We start from the raw sequence: 19,826 nt of genomic DNA on the forward strand, positions 1-19,826 counted from the left end.
TGGTAGTAGTATAATATGTACAGCCGTGGGAATTGGCTACAGATCCAGTTCTTGCCCTGCTTCCTCTGTCTGCACAATTATTGCTTCAGATAATTCAGTTCTAAGCTATTCAGTGCATGACATTCCCTTAGTTCCAGGAATTGGCTCAGAGGTTGCATAATCAATACGATACTTAGAAAATTTAGAAAATTTACTGAGTTCTGGGACCCTGGAAATCTCTCTTTCTCTCTCTCTCTGGGATAATGGAGATTATGGATACATAATGCTACCATGACTGTATCATTTTGGGAAGCTGTTCTGTGAAGCAGCTCACGCAGACATAATGATAACGTCGAGAGAAATGTAGAAATATTGAGCTGGAGTCCTAAAGAAATCATGCCTAAGATATGTGCTAACTTTGAAATTTAAGTTATGTGAGCAAATAAATCTCATTCAATGTTTGAGCCAGTCTGAGTTGAGTTTTCTCTTCTTAGCTACTGAAAACATCCTGACTCACTTGTGGTTTAAACAGATGGTTATTGGAGATTATGCTCATTTCCTCTTGCTGATCTGTCCTGAGCTCAGTAGAATCATATGCTTTGCGGAATTCCAGAGCTATTTAATGGAAATGAAGACACAATTTCAGAAGATACTCACAGATATCTGAGGAGTATGAATTATACATTATGTTTCTGCAACAGTCTTTCAAGTGCAAGCCTCAGAGGATGTGATGAATTCTCAAGAATATGTCCTATTAGTTTGGCTTAGTTTTGAGGGGCCTCAACTGAGCTGAGGGATAATTAAGCCTTTCAAGGTGATATAGAATCTCTGTAATGTGAAAAGTAAGTAATTAATTCCAGAACTGTTATGAAATTTATATGGCTAAAGTTTGGGCAATATTTGTTTTCACCTATCTTTACGAAAGTATTTTCTTTTTCATGAAGGTGTTCAAATACAAGTTAAATACAAGTTGAGATACAAATTAAGAGCTACTGTCTATGAGATAAATCTGAGGTCAAAATTTAGACATACATATGCTTGTTGAATAGATCTCAGTTTTTTGGAGACCACTTTATTCCTATAAGTGCCCCTAGTTTCATTGACTTGATCGATATTATGATGCACTTTGAATGAATAAAGGTGGTAAAACTTTTCGTGTGTGTTGCTTTTGTATTGATGGTTTAATCCTTCCATCACCACTGTTATTGTTAAAAAATTCATGGAGCTGCAGATATTTCATTTTCTCATTAGGTAACCCATTGTTAAAAATTCTTTAATGTTTCTATTTAAAAATATTTGTGTGTGTGTATGTAAACAAATAAGTTTCCCTTTTACTTGTATTCATTAGTCCCAGTTAATTTCTTTCTGAATATGTCTAATCCAGGAAATATTGTAGATAGCTATCATGTCATCATCCCCTCCCTAAGTGTGGCAATGCCGAGAGGTGTGTCAAGACAGTTAAGTTCACAGCTGTTGGGCTTAACTCTTAGTCTAGGGCTAGGTTCACCTCTCTTTTTATCAGCCAGTGTCTTGTGTTGCCATATATGTGATCTAACAAGGGCCCTAAAGATTCACTTGGATAGAATATCTGTAATTGTGTTTGTCCCAGCAAATCTGGGGTATGTATCTGCCTCGGACATGTTACCTCCATCACACAGTTAAATGATCCTCTCTATGCTGCCTGGGTAAAGAGAAGTTCTGAGTCTTCAGAGAAAACCCACCACGTTCCAAGATATCTCCTTGGGTTGGGTATAGTGTTTTCAGAAATTCAATTCTTGTTAGAATCAGTGCTTATCCAAAACAATCTGCCATGTCCATGGCACCAATTTCCAGATTTATAATTCCATTTATTTCCTGCTCTAGGATTCTGCCTTTGTATCACAACAACTATTTCTGTTTCCTGCAGTCAACTCGGGCAAGGAAATAAAATTGTATGAATCCAAGTACTTCCTAACCTTCATGAGATATAAATGCCCATATACGAATAGCTAAACTCTGGGTTCAGTCCCTCTCACATTTTCTTATCTGTGATTCCTTAGGCAAAAAGGTAGATCAGGAAAAAAACCCTGGTCCAGGAAGATCCCACGTGCCACGGAGCAACTAAGCCCGTGCGCCACAACTACTGAGCCTGCGCTCTGGAGCCCACGGGCCACAACTGCTGAGCCCGCGTGCCACAACTACTGAAGCCCGTGTGCCTAGAGCCCATGCTCCACAACAAGAGAAGCCACCACAATGAGAAGCCCGCACACCGCAACGGAGAGTAGCCCCAGCTCGATACAACTAGAGAAAGCCTGTGCGCAGCAATGAAGACCCAATGCAACCAAAAAAAAAAAAAAAAAAAAAAAAGATAAATAAATTACTAAAAAAAGTTAAAAAAAAAACCCTAAAGCTTCATGAAAAATCCCTGATGTAGATAGAATGGATGATTTTACAATGTATTTCTTTTGAGGAGGAGTAAGAACTAGAAGCACCTGGAGGTAAATATCAGAAAAATCAGTAATGGTTATAAGTGGTTGACTTTGGGGAGGGATGAGTATGAAATTGCTGCTTTTTACTCTGTACTCTTCTCTAGTCGATTTTTTAAAAAGTCACGTTCACACTCTACTTTGAGCAGTTCCAGACGTGTCCCAGGTAGGGTTTTGTGTCCCACCCCCACTGCGCACTCCTGAGTTTGGCTGCAATGCAGCAGGCTCTTCTCTGCAAATTCTTACCTGGCTTCTACTGACAGTGTCTGGCTCCCACTATTGCTTTTTTTGCTTTTGCTTGTTTTTTTTTCTTTTTTCCTTTCTTTCTTTCTTTTTTTTTAAAATTTGCTTTATGCCTCAAAAGACTTCTTCAGAATCATGGGAGCCCGCCTGGTTCATGAATAGGAGCAACTAGGAAGTGGAGATGCATACAGACCCCTGGGGATAAGCTTTAACAAGGGGGGAAGAGAATCTGTGGGTCCAATTTTGATCTCCTCCTCTTTCGGCTGGTAATTCTGGGAGGAATCCGAACGTTTGCCGCACTTGACAGAGGTCCCCAGCAGAATGCATCCCCAGTTACCTGCTGAGACCATCTTGATAACATACCCTTAAATTGAATTTTTCCTCGTTCTCGCGCCTTCTGCTACCGCCGCCTCCCTCCCCCCATTCCTGCTTCCTGGGATCGCCTCTCAAATTAACTACCCACACCAAGTTCTCATCTCAGGCTCTGCTCTCAGTGGAGACCAAACTAAGACAGCTCCTGATGTGAAAACTGGCCCTCCTCAGCACTCTAAAGTTTCTGGACCCTGCTCTCTGCAGGACAGTTGGCCGCCCATGGGCCAGGGCACTGCTGTTGCGTGTGCAGTTAAGCCTGAATGCGGACAGCAGAAGAGTTCCATTCAGAGCGATCAATAAACTATTACAGAAATGTACCACAGGGCTTCCCTGGTGGCGCAGTGGTTGGGAGTCCGCCTGCCGATGCAGGGGACGCGGGTTCGTGCCCCGGTCCGGGAAGATCCCACATGCCGCGGAGCGGCTGGGCCCGTGAGCCATGGCCGCTGAGCCTGCGCGTCCGGAGTCTGTGCTCTGCAATGGGAGAGGCCACAACAGTGAGAGGCCCGTATACCGCAAAAAAAAAAAAAAAAAAAAAGAAATGTACCACAGGGAAGACTTGTGGCCGGGGGAGGGGACAAGAGAAGCCATGAGGGAGTCTGTAAATGACTTTCTGGCCAGCCAAAGAAAAGTCATGGAAGAAGAAAGAAAGAAGATAAAATGAGAGGAGAAAAGAAGTTGGCATCGCAGAGAGAAATGGAAATGCTGTCTCCCTTTCCTCCTGTCAAGGAGGCTAAGAGGTGTGAGTGGCAGATTGCAAAATCATCCAGGGAGCCAGGGACACCGCCAACTTGCTATAGATGCTGGAACTGTCTCTGGATTTTTGGAAGCCAGTGACGAAAGCCTGGAAAGGTGACAGAGACAGTGCTTTCTTCTGCTGTGGATGTGGGGTGAAGGCTATTAACGGACTGGAACTCTGGCAGGTCTGGGAATTCTGCAACCAGGGAGCCTGCTGGATTTCCAGTTTCGAGTTCGACTCTTTCAGGACTGTGGACGGCCGCTGGCTTCCCTCTGTGCTTGTCATACCTCACCCACTCCCTCTTCTGTTAGCTACCAAGGGCTGGTTCTTACTATTTGCAGCCAAGTTCCAGGCTGTTCCGAAGCCCTTCTCACCAGCCCTGCGTGTACTCACGATGCCCTGCCCCACCCATGCCCTCTCGCTTGGTCCCATACACGTGGTTTGGGGTTGTTTCCTTCCCCAGATCCCGAGGGACCCTCTGGACTGAGGGCCCCTCTCCTTTCTGTTTTCCAGCTGATTCCATTTTTGTTTTTCATCCACAGACCCTTTGCGCACCTCTCAGTACATCTAACAAAACTTCACGTGTGATGTCATCATTTAAATGGAGTAGCAGTGATAACCCCCCAGCTGGTTGAAGCCAAAACCACTAAGAGGAGGGAAGCGGTGAGTCACTTCCAATAATTTCAGTGCCCACCTTAAAGGGCAGGGGAATTACTATGATATTCCTGAGATCTGCTTGACCCTTGGGTATCCACAGCCAATACAGTTCCCATTCTCCTCCCCATCTGCTTCCTGGCCACCTTGCGGGAGCGAGGTCTTACTGGAAAGCTCCTTTGCTGGGAAATGCTACTCCTGGCTTCTCGCTGAGGATCTCATGGACACGTCTCTAAAAGTAGGATCTCTCAGATCAACTTGCTCTCTTGAGCTAGGTTTCAGTAAACATCAAAATTTTAAATTCTGCTTTTCCTATCACTGAGAAGGCAAAAACCCTGCTCCTGTTTCTGAATTGTGTTCTCAAAAACCTAAACCCTGAGACGGCAATGTGTTTTTATGCCTTAAAACAGCCACTGATAGGCCCCAAATGGGTTTAGGCCTTTTTTCTATTAATTCTTACATTTTAAAATAAAAGCAATAACTGTTTATTTTTAAAAAATATTAAAGCAGTGCTGGAAAGAAGGAGCATGTTGCAATGGCTGAAGAGTTGCTGGGCCAAACTACCTGCGTGGAATCTTGGCTGTGACCTTGGGCTGTCTGACTCTCTTGTTTCTTACCTGAAATGGAAATAGTAACAGTACCTACCTCAGAGGTTGTCGTAAGGATTAAACAAGTTACTATTTACAAAGAGCTTAAAATAGTGCCTGGTACATTGTAAGGCTCATATAAAAATTTACTAGATGAAATAAAATAGTTTCAAATATTTTCTACATTTTCTATGTTTATATGAGCATATAAACAAGTTATTTTTCTGTTTATATAAGTGGGCTTATAATATATATAACAGACCTGTTTTTTTTTCCCCCTTGATCATGTGTCTTGGCCATCTTCATTGTCACTATTTAGAGATATATACTTCATTCTTTTTAATGACTGCATATATTCCATTGTATGGATGTACAGTGATTTATTTAACCAGTCCTATGAATGGATTTATGTTGTTTCTAATGTTCCTGTTACAAACAATGCTGTAACACATAGGTGTAGGCCTGTATTTCTGCACACTACAGCAAGTGAATTTGTAGACCTAAAATAAAATTTACTAGGTATGTATTGCCAACTTGTCCTCCAGAAAGGTTTACCAATTTATACTTGGTTTGGACTCTTTGATTAAAATATAATGACTAAACACTAATTCTTGGCGGATGGGAATAGATTTGGATTGCAGAGAAATGCGTCTGTGGTGATACTGGGCAGAACGTATGGCAATGCATGGATTGAAATAAATTTAGGTCTTAACTTTTTTGAACAGGAACTACTTTAGGTCTAAGCCCAGATTTAAAAGTATATAGAATACTACTAGCAGCTATGGCCCCTGCCCCTTAGCTCGGGAAATCTCCCCCAATTCATCAACGTGCTCATAGCAATGGACTTGGAAAACACTGCTTTGGTCTGCTGGTGTGTTTCTAGCACCCAGCATAATTAGATACATAGTAGCCCATGTATCAAATATGGAGAGAGTAAATCTCTTTCTAACTGTACCCCCAGCTACAAAAGGAGATTGTAAAATGTGCTGAGAGCAAATGGATGCAGGAAGTCTTCTATTGAATAGAATACAGGGTGTTGGAGAAGAAAGGCAAGGGGCCTGCAGGCCAAAGAGCTGACCAGCTTCTGACCTCTGGCCCCTGACCTCTGACCCCAGCTGGACACTCACTCCTTTTCATCTAAGGGTCATATCTTCCTCTCCTTTCAAACTTCCTCTGTGCTTTCCTCAGGATGCAAGCCAATTTCCTCTACCATCTTGCAAAGCTCAAAGACAGAGCTTGAAGACAGAGCTTAAAGACATTATACAGAACCCAAATGATGCAAGCTTCACTGCTGGGCAATTTCTGAATCAGGGAAAAATGTATTTAATTGGAACAATCAATCATTATTACTCATTTATTTATTTATTTTAGTGTTTTTTATTTTGTTTTATTTATTTACTTTATTTTATTTATTTGGGTACGTTGGGTCTTGTTGCTGCACGCAGGTTTTCTCTAGTTGCGGCGAGCAGGGGGTACTCTTTGTTGCAGTGTGCGGGCTTCTCAAGTGGTGGCTTCTTCTGTTGTGGAGCATGGGCTCTAGGCACGTGGGCTTCAGTAGTTGTGGCATGTGGGCTCAGTAGTTGTGGCGCATTGGCTCTAGAGTGCAGACTCAGTAGTTGTGGCGCATGGGCTTAGTTGCTCCGCGGCATGTGGGATCTTCCTGGACTGGGGCATGAACCCGTGTCCCCTGCATCGGCAGGCGGACTCTCAGCCACTGCACCACCAGGGAAGCCCCTCATTGTAGTTTTGATTTGCATTTCTCTAATGATTAGTGATGTTGAGCATCCGTTCATGTGTTTGTTGGCAATCTGTATATGTTCTTTGGAGAATTGTCTGTTTAGGTTGTCTGCCCATTTTTGGATTGGGTTTTTGTTTTTTTGATATTGAGCTGCATGAGCTGCTTGTAAATTTTGGAGGTTAATCCTCTGTCAGTTGCTTCATTTGCAAATATTTTCTCCCATTCTGAGGGTTGTCTTTTCATCTTGCTTGTAGTTTCCTTTGTTGTGCAAAAGATTTTAAGTTTCATTAGGTCCCATTTGTTTATTTTTGTTTTTATTTCCATTCCTCTAGGAGGTGGGTCAAAAGGACCTTGCTGTGATTTATGTCATAGAGTGTGTGCCTATGTTTTCCTCTAAGAGTTTTGTAGTGTCTGGCCTTACATTTAGGTCTTTAATCCATTTTCAGTTTATTTTTGTGTATGGTGTTAGGAAGTGTTCTAATTTCATTCTTTTACATGTAGCTGTCCAGTTGTCCCAACACTGCTTATTGAAGAGGCTGTCTTTTCTCCATTGTATATTCTTGCCTCCTTTATCAAAGATAAGGCGACCACATATGCATGGGTTTATCTCTGGGCTTTCTATCCTGTTCCATTGATCTGTATTTCTGTTTTTGTGCCAGTGCCATACTGTCTTGATTACTGTAGCTTTGTATTATAGTCTGAAGTCTGGGAGCCTGATCCTTCCAGCTCCGTTTGTCTTTCTCAAGATTGCTTTGGCTATTTGGGGTCTTTTGTGTTTCCATACCAACTGTGAAATTTTTTGTTCTAGTTCAGTGAAAAATGCCATTTTTAGTTTGATAGGGATCGCACTGAATCTATAGATTGCTTTGGGTAATTTAGTCATTTTCACAATGTTGATTCTTCCAATCCAAGAACATGGTATATCTCTCCATCTGTTGGTATCATCTTTAATTTCTTTCATCAGTGTCTTATAGTTTTCTGCATACAGGTCTTTTGTCTCCTTAGGTAGGTTTATTCCTAGGTATTTTATTGTTTTTGTTGCAGTGGTAAATGGGAGTGCTTCCTTAATTTCTCTTTCAGATTTTTCATCATTAGTGTATAGGAATGCAAGATATTTCTGTGCATCAATTTTGTATCCTTCTACTTTACCAAATTCATTGATTAGTTATAGTAGTTTTCTGTTAGCATCTTTAGGATTCTCTATGTATAGTATCATGTCATCTGTGCACAGTGACAATTTTACTTCTTCTTTAATGATTTGGATTCCTTTTATTTCTTTTTCATCTCATTGCTGTGGCTAAAACTTCCAAAACTATGTTGAATAATAGTGGTGGGAGTGGGCACCCTTGTCTTGTTCCTGATCTTAGAGGAAATGGTTTCAGTTTTTCACCACTGAGGATGATGTTGGCTGTGGGTTTGTCATATATGGCCTTTATTATGTTGAGCTGAGTTCCCTCTATGCCTTCATTCTGGAGAGTTTTCATCATAAATGGGTGTTGAATTTTGTCAAAAGCTTTTTCTGCATCTATTGAGATGATCATATGGCTTTTATCCTTCAATTTGATAATATGGTGTATCACATTGATTGATTTGTGTATATTGAAGAATCCTTGCATCCCTGGAATAAACCCCACTTGATCATGGTGTATGATCCTTTTAATGTGCTGTTGGATTCTGTTTGCTAGTATTTTGTTGAGGACTTTTGCATCTATGTTCATCAGTGATATTGGCCTGTAGTCTTCTTTTTTTTGTAACCTCTTTTTGGTTGTTACATTATCCGGTTTTGGTATCAGGGTGATGGTGGCCTCGTGGAACGAGTTTGGGAGTGTTCCTCCCTCTGCTGTATTTTGGAAAAGTTTGAGAAGGATATGTGTTAGCTCTTCTCTAAATGTTTGATAGAATTCGTCTGTGAAGCCATCTGGTCCTGGGCTTTGTTTGTTGGAAGATTTTAAATCACAGTTTCAATTTCAGGGCTTGTGATTGGTCTGTTTATATTTTCTATTTGTTCCTGGTTTAGTCTCAGAAGGTTGTGCTTTTCTAAGAAATTGTCCATTTCTTCCAGGTTGCCCATTTTATTGGCATATAGTTGCTTGTAGTAATCTCTCATGATACTTTGTATTTCTTCAGTGTCAGTTGTTACTTCTCCTTTTTCATTTCAAATTCTGTTGATTTGAGTCTTCTCCCATTTTTTCTTGATGAGTCTGGCTAATGGTTTATCAATTTTGTTTATCTTCTCAAAGAACCAGCTTTTAGTTTTATTGATGTTTGCTATTGTTTTCTTCATTTGTTTTTCATTTATTTCTGATCTGATCTTTATGATTTCTTTCCTTCTGCTAACTTAGGGGTTTTTTTGTTCTTCTTTCTCTAATTGCTTTAGGTTGTTTATTTGAGAGTTTTCTTGTTTCTTGAGTTAGGCTTGTATTGCTATAAACTTCCCTCTTAGAACTGCTTTTGCTGCATCCCATAGGTTTGGTTTGTCGTGTTTTCATTGTCATTTGTTTCTAGGTATTTTTTGATTTCCTCTTTAATTTCTTCAGTGATCTCTTGGTTATTTAGTAGCATATTGTTTAGCTTCCATGTGTTTGTATTTTTTACAGTTTTTTTCTTGTAATTCATATCTAGTCTCATAGTGTTGTGGTTGGAAAAGATACTTGATACGATTTCAATTTTCTTACATTTTCCAAGGCTTGATTTGTGACCCAAGATATGATCTATCCTGGAGAATGTTCCATGAGCACTTGAGAAGAAAGTGTATTCTGCTGTTTTTGGATGGAATGTCCTATAAATATCAATTAAGTCCATCTTTTTTAATGTATCATTTAAAGCTTGTGTTTCCTTATTTATTTTCATTTTGGATGATCTGTCCATTTGTGAAAATGGGGTGTTAAAGTCCCTTACTATGATTGTGTTACTGTCGATTTCCCCTTTTATGGCTGTTAACATTTGCCTTATGTATTGAGGTGCTCCTATGTTGGGTGCATAAATATTTACAATTGTTATATCTTCTTGGATTGATCCCTTGATCATTATGTACTGTCCTTTTTTTGTCTCTTGTAATAGTCTTTATTTTAAAGTCTATTTTGTCTGATATGAGAATTGCTACTCCAGCTTTCTTGTGATCTCCATTTGCATGGAATATCTTTTTCCATCCCCTTACTTTAAGTCTGTATGTGTCCCTAGGTCTGAAGTGGGTCTCTTGTGGACAGTATATATAGACGTCTTGTGTTTGTATCCATTCAGCCAGTCCAGGTCTTTTGGTGGGAGCATTTAATCAATTAACATTTAAGGTAGTTATTGATATGTATGTTCCTATTACCATTTTCTTAATTGTTTTGGGTTTGTTATTGTAAGTCTTTTCCTTCTCTTGTGTTTCCTGCATAGAGAAGTTTATTTAGCATTTGTTGTAAAGCTGGTTTGGTGTTGCTGAATTCTCTTAGCTTTTGCTTGTCTGTAAAGGTTTTAATTTCACCATTGAATCTGAATGAGGTCCTTGCTGGGTAGAGTCATCTTGGTTGTAGGTTCTTCCCTTTCATCACTTTAAATATGTCCTGCCACTCCCTTCTGGCTTGCAGAGTTTCTGCTGAAAGATCAGCTGTTAACCTTATGGGGATTCCCTTGTATATTAGTTGTTGCTTTTCCCTTGCTGCTTTAAATAGTTTTTCTTTGTATTTAATTTTTGATAGTTTGATTAGTATGTGTCTTGGCATGTTTCTCCTTGGATTTATCCTGTATGGGACTCTCTCTGCTTCCTGGACTTGATTGACTATTTCCTTTCCCATATTAGGGAAGTTTTCAACTATAATCTCTTCAAATATTTTCTCAGTCCTTTTCTTTTTCTCTTCTTCTTCTGAGACCCCTATAATTTGAATGTTGGTACATTTAGTGTTGTCCCAGAGGTCTCTGAGACCATCCTCAATTATTTTCATTCTTTTTTCTTTATTCTGCTCTGTGGTAGTTATTTCCACTATTTTATCTTCCAGGTCACTTATCCGTTCTTCTGCCTCAGTTATTCTGCTATTGATTCCTTTTAGAGAATTTTTAATTTCATTTTTTGTGTTGTTCATCACTGTTTGTTTGCTCTTTAGTTCTTCTAGGTCCTTGTTAAATGTTTCTTGTATTTTCTCCATTCTATCTCCAATATTTTGTATCATCTTTACTATCATTACTCTGAATTCTTTTTCAGGTAGACTGCCTATTTCCTCTTCATTTGTTTGGTCTGGTGGGTTTTTACCTTGCTCCTTCATCTGCTGTGTATTTCTCTGTCTTCTCATTTTGCTTAACTTACTGTGTTTGGGGTCTCCTTTTTGCAGGCTCCAGGTTCGTAGTTTCCATTGTTTTTGGTGTCTGCCTCCATTGGGTAAGGTTGGTTTAGTGGGTACTGTAGGCTTCCTGGTGGAGGGGAGTGGTGCCTGTGTTCTGGTGGATGAGGCTGGATCTTGTCTTTCTTGTGGGCAGGACCATGTCCAGTGGTGAGTTTTGGGGTGTCTGTGAACTTAGTATGATTTTAGGCAGGCTTTCTGCTAATGGGTGGGGTTGTGTTCCTGTCTTGCTAGTTATTTGGCATGGGGTGTGCAGCACTGGAGCTTGCTGGTCATTGAGTGGAGCTGGGTCTTATCATTGAGATGGGGATCTCAGGGAGAGCTCTTGCTGATTGATATTACCTGGGGCGGGGAGGTCTCTGGTGGTCCAGTGTCCTGAACTCAGCTCTCCCACCTCAGAGGCTCAGACCTGACACCCGGCCGGAGCACCAAGACCCTGTTAGCCATACGGCTGGAGTGCCTTCAGACTCGGAGAAGCTTGCCTGTAGTGGCTGTCCTTCTGCGCTGCCAATTAGAATCACCTGGTTCTTCCTTGTTTTGCCCCAAGGGCAGTGTTCCACAGAGAAAAACAGTAGCCTTGAAAATAGTCACAGCTCTGAGATGGCTTTTTTTTTTCCTTTGTGGTTAGTCGGGTTTCACTTGCTCACAGGGGGCTACGTGCAGAGGCCTTGCACCGGCTCTTCCGACCAGAGTTCCTAGTGTGGAATGGCTGCCGTCAGCACCTCAGCTCAGGCAGGCGTGTGCAGAAGTCTGTAGGTTATTTTTAAGAAAAAAAAAAAAAAAGAGGTATAATTCAGGACACATCTATATCAGCCATTTACATGTTTTGGACTTCGATCTTGAGTTCACGTTCTACATCATTCTTATGACAACTCAGTCAATGACATATACAACACGTTGAAATTTGTTAGAATGAAAAAGTCATAAAATAATTCATATTGACATATTTGTAAGACATGATCCAGGGGAACTTTGGGGGGCATTGTAAGAGCTACGGGGCCACTTGCAAAATGATAAAGAAACAAGAGAGTACTGAAGAAACAAGATCCCACTCTGGTTCTCTTTGCTTAGGGTCACACACCAAGTAACTTTCACGACCCTAAGAACAGCTGTTGTTCCTGTCATGTCATCTTAAGTCCAGTCCCTTAAAATCTATCGAACTTGGGCTTCCCTGGTGGCGCAGTGGTTGGGGGTCCGCCTGCCGATGCAGGGGACACGGGTTCGTGCCCCGGTCCAGGGGGATCCCACATGCTGCGGAGCGGCTGGGCCCGTGAGCCATGGCCGCTGAGCCTGCGCGTCCGGAGCCTGTGCTCTGCAATGGGAGGGGCCGCAACAGTGAGAGGCCCGCGTACTGCAAAAAAAAAAAAAAAAATCTATCGAACTTATGAAAAGTCTCTGTGGTGAAGGTACAGTCACAGATTGCAGGTGGGTAGTGAGGGTGGGTCAGAGCCCACACTGTAAGGGTGATGAGCAGGCTGGGGCCTGGTGGAGGTGATCTTCATCAGTGACTGTGAACCGCATTCTGTCCTCCCATGGCTGGTACGGTTGCCGAAACTCAGCCTCTGTTCACCGGTGCTGAATAGAAATCTGGAGACAGAGTTTTGGGTGAAGTAGAAAAGAGTAGCTTGTATTGCTGTGCCAGGCAAAGGGGGCCACAGCGGGCTAATGCCCTCAAGACTGTGTGACCCACCCTGGAGCAGGCAGTGAGAAGTTTTCGAGGAGCAGGTTGTAATCCGCTCGTGGACAATTCTCGGATTGGTTGGTATCAAGGTAAAGTTTCAAGCATCATCAACCTTCTGGTTTCAACCAGTCTAGGGTCTATGTGCTTGTGGTCAGCAGTTTTCATCTGGTGAGGGTCTGCTTCCTGTACAAACAACTTAGGAATGTGTGTCAGGCCTTTACCCATATCTTTCAGGGAGCTGGGAGTTCAGTGATTCTGCGATGTGGCAGAATTATAGTCTAAATGGTTACCAGTTCCCCAGCCTAACAGCTATTCTTTGTTTCTATACCTTCACATTTCCCAGTCATTAACTCTTGAGTCAGCATTTTACTTCAAGAGACAAGGACACAGGGGCTTGTACACCATTTCAGTACCTGGCCTGACTGTGAGGTAAAACTATAAAGTGGGCAGGGAGTGTTCAATATTCATTCTCCTGGCCCCCTTCACCCACCCAGAGCTGTCCTGTTCTTCTGAACCTGCCCTGGAAGGGAGGTGGCAAAGTCCGTGGAAGGCAGGTGGTCCTAAGCCCAGCATGACCTTACTTGCCATGTGACTTTGCGTAAACCCCTTACTTTGCTGAGCCTCAGTCTCCCCATCTGTAAAATGGGCCAATAGCATCTATTTCAAAGATTGTCACTAGGATTAGAGGAAAGGCATTTAAAGTTACCATGGTAGATGCTTTGTAAATGTTACCCACTGCAGGCTGGTATTCAGGGAGAGAGGCTTTTTGGGCCACACAGGTCTACGTGGTAGTGATTGCTGAAACCTGGGCCATTGGAGAGAGAAATGTGTTAGTCTGGGACCTGTGTCCCACCACTGACTTGTATGACCCTCTTTGTCAAATGGGCGGATCATTCCTGCTGGTTCTCATGGAAATACAGAAATTCATAAGTATTTTATTTCACATAAGAATGACTTAGGAGCTTAGAGTTTCTGGAATAATGGGAGACAGGCTGGGACCTGAAACCTGGGACCTGGGACCCTTTGCTGCAGTGCTTGAACCTGGACAAATGTCTCTTCAAGCAACATAATACAAAGAAGCTATAACTAAAAATAACTGCGTGCATATGTGCATGCACAGTTGGGGCAAATTATGAACAAGATACAAAAAGACCAAAAATCCAACTGCTACTTCTGAGGAGCAGGGAGCAAAAGCAGGGTACGGCGCATGCCCCCTGCACACAGCACCACAAAGAGGGTGGGCAGACCACCTAAACCTCTCCTTGACCTGACCCCTGGTCCAACCCCTACTTTCACCCCACATAAGGAACCAACCCCTGTCCCGCCCCCCCACCCTGCCGCCCCAGGGAGGGATCAAGGGCACTTTTACTTGTTTTCACTGCTTCCTGCTGTATCATGAGTCCCAATAAAGCCTTGCCTGAATTTCTCTAATCCTGGCCTGTAACAACAGTGCCCATTACATTTTAAGTTAAAACATCTAATCATTCAACTTCAAGCACCAGTATTCTTTTTTTTTTTTTTTTTTTTTCGGTACGCGGGCTTCTCACTGTTGTGGCCTCTCCCGTTGCGGAGCACAGGCTCCAGACGCGCAGGCTCAGCGGCCATGGCTCACACGCCCAGCCGCTCCGCGGCATGTGGGATCTTCCCAGACCGGGGCATGAACCCGTGTCCCCTGCATCGGCAGGCGGACTCTCAACCACTGCGCCACCAGGGAAGCCCAAGCACCAGTATTCTTGGCAAATAATGCTGAAATTGGTTTTTTCATTTATTTTACTAATTGAGTGTATTGGGGAAAGAACCAATGCACATTTAAAAAAAACTCAAACTCCACAAAGGGTTTCAGCAAAGCATTTTAAAAGGCAAGTTGAGGGAGGGGCGTCCCAGGGTCTGTGATCTGCTTGTGCATAATTCTCTGATTGGTTGATGGTGAGGTAACAGGGAGGTTAACGTAATCCATCCTTAGGCGCCAGAAAGTCAGGGGCTACGTGCTCATGATCATCAAGTAGTTAATTTCTTCCATTTGGTGGTGGTTTTTAGCATCCAAAAAACTCAGGAAATATGCATATCTGGGTACTTCAGAGAGGAGTTACAGCAGAGGACGTGGGGCAGGGGTCTGTCCTGGGAAGCCCCAGGGTCCTGCTCAGTTATAGACTGGAGTCTGTACTACTCCCTTTCTGCAGTTGAGCAGTAGTTTTTGCAGGACTGGGCACGGGTGCACTTCAGATATGTTTTATTCGCTTTGTTGTCTGCAATCATCACAGTCCCTTGATGGGTCCTTTGGACAGGAAGGTCAAATGAGCTCCAAGTAACTGCCTGATTTATCTCCCTGCTGCCATGGCAGCCAGATATGAAGAGAGGGGATCTCTATTAAAGGTGAAAGGTAAGTGCTTCCCTTGATGGTGTTTTGATATGTGTATATACAGGCATCCTTCAAAAATATCCAGAGTAAGAGGATTCACAGAGGAAAACGTGGAAACATTGTAAGACAAGGTGTCTTACTTCTACTTCTGTAGGTCGTTAGCTATCCTTCAACTTTATGTGTGATTCTGAAGAGTCTTCTAGCTTGTTAATAGTTATTTTCTGGCTCCATGAAGAAAGGGACCAGGCCCTTCCTTCCAGGGTATATGCTCTGGGTTCTCTTGGAGGCATCTGTTCACAGGAGATAAGTATGTAATAGCGTCTGTAATATGCTTTCTCAATTGTATTTCCCAGGGAGACTTGCTTTGCCTTGGAATTCAATTTCTTTCTTTTTTCTAGGGAAGACACTGTGTTCTTTACAAAAATTAAGAGAAATGTCTACTTAAATATAATTTTGGGGAGAACATACAGTTCTGAGATCAAAATAAAGCCTATCGTAGAGCCTATATACTTAAAAACTTTGACTCATGTGGGTTTTTAAAATCAATAGTGTGAGATTTAAATTATGGGATGGCATAGTCATTGGTACAATTGTGACTCTGATGGTGATGAGTGGCCTGAGATGCCACTCAGCTTGTATGAAACCAACTGAGAAAACTGTGCACTGTTTCAGGACCAGTCCTCCCCTCATCAGTACTTGGGGAAGTACTTGTGTGTGGGTGGTTTTGCATCCTGGGGAAAAGAAAAGTGAATTATAAATTGTGACCTCTGGAAGGTGACAGTTCAACCCAGGAATCCTAAGGGATAAATCTCAAAGGTGACACACTGGCTGTTAGGGCACCAGTCATACTACAAATCCCAATCAGCTCTGTACCTTTAAGATTTCAGAACGTGAGTCCTGGGAGGGGTGGGGTGAGGGGTTAGGTGGTTCTTGCTAAGGGTCTGCCCCCCACCCCACGCCATGGTGATATCTATCAATAGAATCAGTACCGAGCTCTACCTCTTAGAAGAGCCTTGTAGCTCATCCATGTTTCTTTTCACTTATAACATAGGCCTATCTTCATTTTTCTAGCCTTTTCTCTACTTGGATTAATTAGGATGATTATGGCACGTCTAGCAGAAGTCAATCCAGGTCAGGCAACATTCGGTAAAGGGGCTGCTTGTCTGATGTCTGCTCTGGACAGAAAAATTGTGAATGAATTTTTCATGAGAGACCCTCCGATTCAGAAAGTCTTTGTTGATTTGTTCCTGAAGTAGTTCTGTAACTCGGCTCTTCAAACACAAAGTATTTGAGCTCACACCCTGGAAAGAGAACTGTGTACGTGACAGTGTACAGCTAACGTGTGGATAGATATATATGCAGCATACGCTTTCATCAGAGATTAAGACAAGTGCTTTGGTTCCCCCAGCAGGGAAGTATCAGGAACCAACTCAGCACCTTGGAGAATGAGACACTGTGAGGTCTGGGGGACAGAAAGTGCTCACCTCTCCAGCAGAGGGGCTTGCTCATCCCTTTATTTTCAAGGGCTGCAGGACCCTGTGTGGATGGAAGAACAGGAAAGGCAGGGTCGTCGTAGGCTCCCAAGCTGCCTGCTTGCTGGTGTCTTGACTGATCCTCCTTTTCATAAGCAATTGGGTCTGGGGCTGGGAGGGGACTGCTGTGACTGGCACCTTCCCTCCCAGATCTGGAGCAGTGGAAGGAACCAAGGACCCAGACACGCAGCTCAGATCTGGGAGGCATGTACCCAGGACTAGGGTTTGTGATGACTCAGCCAGGTAGATGCCCCTTGGAAGAGGCCGTTCCCGTGTTTAGATGCTCTTATGCCTCTGGTTAAGGGAGCTGGGGCTTGGGGCTTGGGTTTTCTGTTCTGGAAATGGACCTGAGCTCAGTGGGTTGAGGAGGAATAGGGCAAGAGTGGCTATGAGAGAGTGGATCCTGATATAAATGTCCTGTCTCTCCCCTTCTAAGCAGCTGCCGAGAGCCTTCTCCAGGATGTATGGGCAGGGAATTGTTTCTCTTCTGGGCTGGATTCTTCCTGAGATGTCTGAGGTCCCTAGATTCTCTTTTGCATGCTGCACACTTGCTTCTTCTCCCACACCATCCACATAGGATGTGATTTTCCAGAGTCAGGGCATGCAAATCTTCCCCCTTGGCAATGGCATTTGCTTTGGTTTTCCTTAAGTAACTTATTTATCGCATATATCCAGAGGCTTTTTGCTTGCTGGTTGGTTTTCCTGTTTCTTACCTCTTTATTTATTTCTTTTTTTAATTTTTAATTTTTATTTTCTATTGGAGCATCGTTGATTAACAATGTTGTGTTAGTTTCAGGTGTACAGCAAAGTGATTCAGTTATACATATACATGTATCTATTCTTTTTCAAATTCTTTTCCCAATATTACAGAATATTGAGCAGAGTTCCCTGTGCTATACAGTAGGTCCCTGTTGGTTATCTATTTGTTTGTCTGTTTCTTTTTTGTTTTGTTTTTTTCCTCTGAAACACTAAAAAGAATGCTAACTGCTTGCTTCACTTAATATCTACAGTATTTCCCTGGAATAGTCTCTTATTTGTTTGATATTGCAGGTTTGCTTTCTAAACCTGAGTTTTCTCCACTTTGTGACTCTGTTTTCTTGACTAGACACCCCTCTGGGCCCCTAACCAGCTTCTCTGTCCATCTGCACTGCTACCAGAACAATATTTCTATAAATCAAATCTTCGATTATAAGATGGTCTAAAAAATATCTACTTTCTGTACTGTGCCTCACCATTTAAAAAGGAATGACTGTGTCCTGTATTATATCTTCTATCATTTGAAGTGATTAAAATGTCTTTAGTATAACTACATATAGCATGTGGGTGAAATGTGGACAAACCACGGTAGTGATGAGGATCCTGAACTGGGACAGCTTAAGAAAGGTCTGGGGTTCTTGTAGCATATGAAAATGCAGTGTAACATGGGGATGCATTAGATAAACTGAGTAGGCAAAAGACGTTCCAAAAGTGATAAATCAGTTTATAAATGGATTTATTTAGGACTGTTGTCAATGTCCATACTTCACCCGAAACAGGGACTGACTCATTGGAAACTGTTTGTCTCTCTGAGAAAAGGAAGCAGGTCATATACAGGACCAGAGTGGCAGTTTTATTATTTTCAGGGATGAAGTCCGTACTGGAGAGGGAACTTTGAGACTTGATAGCTTATCGATGGTATTTAAGGCCATGGATGGGGTGAGACAGGTGTGGTGGGGCAGAGGGTGGATGGGGCCCTGAGCACTCGACGCCACAAGGACTGAGGAGCAGGGGCCGGGGAAGTGGGAGGATCAAAGGGCGCCGCGTCCTGGGTGAAGTGCTGCAAGGAGAAGAGTGACGGTCGCTGTCAAACACCGTTGAAAGGTCAAATAAGACGGGAACTGAGAAGTGACACTGAATCTGGCAACGTGGAGATCAATTCGGCCAGAGCTGCTGGAGAGTAGGCCTGTTTGCAGTGGGTTCCAGAGAGGATGGGAGAAGAGGGCCGGAGACAGTGATCTGAATGACTCTTGCAAGGAACTTTGCTTACCATTGGGAGGTAGCTGGAAGGAGAGGTGGGGTCGAGGGAATTTTCTTTGGGGGGAGGGGAAGAGTAATTGGGATGCTTAGGACTGTTCCTGTAGACTGGGGATAATGCATTCAGCATCAAGGCTCTGGTTTGATTTTGAGCGACTCAGAGGGTGTCAGAAAATTCGAACCTGGAGACATTTCTGTGCACTGATGGGAGATTTACTGTCGGTGATTGAAGAAAAGCAACAGCTAATCTGGTCTTCCCCGGTGAGCCAGGCCTCTGCGAGTTTGCTGCATGGGGAGATGCCGAGAGCAGGATGTACTTCGCTCGTCCTGGCGGCCCCTGCTCCACCGTGGTCCACCCACCCTTGGGTTCTGTCCTTAAACAATGATACTAAGGATCAACTGGTAGGGGATTTAATAGTTTTCCCTGAAATTGGCCACAACAGATTATAGGAACAATATAACAAGACACACTGGATGCTTTAGTAAATTATTATGGACTGTAATACTACTTACTACTTATTGAGTCACTATGCTGGTGTACATTAGTTTTATTCCTTACAGCAATCCTGTGAGGCAGGTACTTTGATCTTCATCTTATAGGTGAAGAATCTGAAGTGTAGACCGATGTAGTTATGTCCCTGTCGCTCGGCAGGCAGGGCTGCTATTCATATTCATTCTGTTTGACTCCAAGGTTTACGTCACTATTGATTCTGGTGGCCAGGAGTTTGCTTACCCTTTTTAAGATCCTATTTTTATATTCAGCTTTTAACTCTTGAAGTAGGAAGTAGAGGAAGATTCCATAATTTTTGTATAAACTGTTGACCACATATAGTAGCAATTGCTCTATTTTATCTTTAATTTATTTCTCTCAGACATTAAGAGCTACCCTTTAAGCCTAATATTCTGAAATGGGAAGAGCAAAGACATTTATTCCATTTATGCTATTTATTTTTTGTATATTTCTAGCTTGTTACTTCTCTGTCTTTTCCGCTCCTTACTACAGAGTCCTATCTTTAAACTCCCTCCTCTCCCCGCCATGTGGCAGGCATCCTGCCCCCTCTGTCCCGCTGTCTGACCTTCTCTGGACTCCCCTTAGCACCATGATGACATTCTTAAGCAAGACTTCGCACAGAGTTCCTACTGTGAAT

This window comes from Mesoplodon mirus (assembly GCF_964341445.2).
Source record: "Mesoplodon mirus genome assembly, chromosome: 17".
NCBI lineage: Eukaryota > Metazoa > Chordata > Mammalia > Artiodactyla > Ziphiidae > Mesoplodon > Mesoplodon mirus.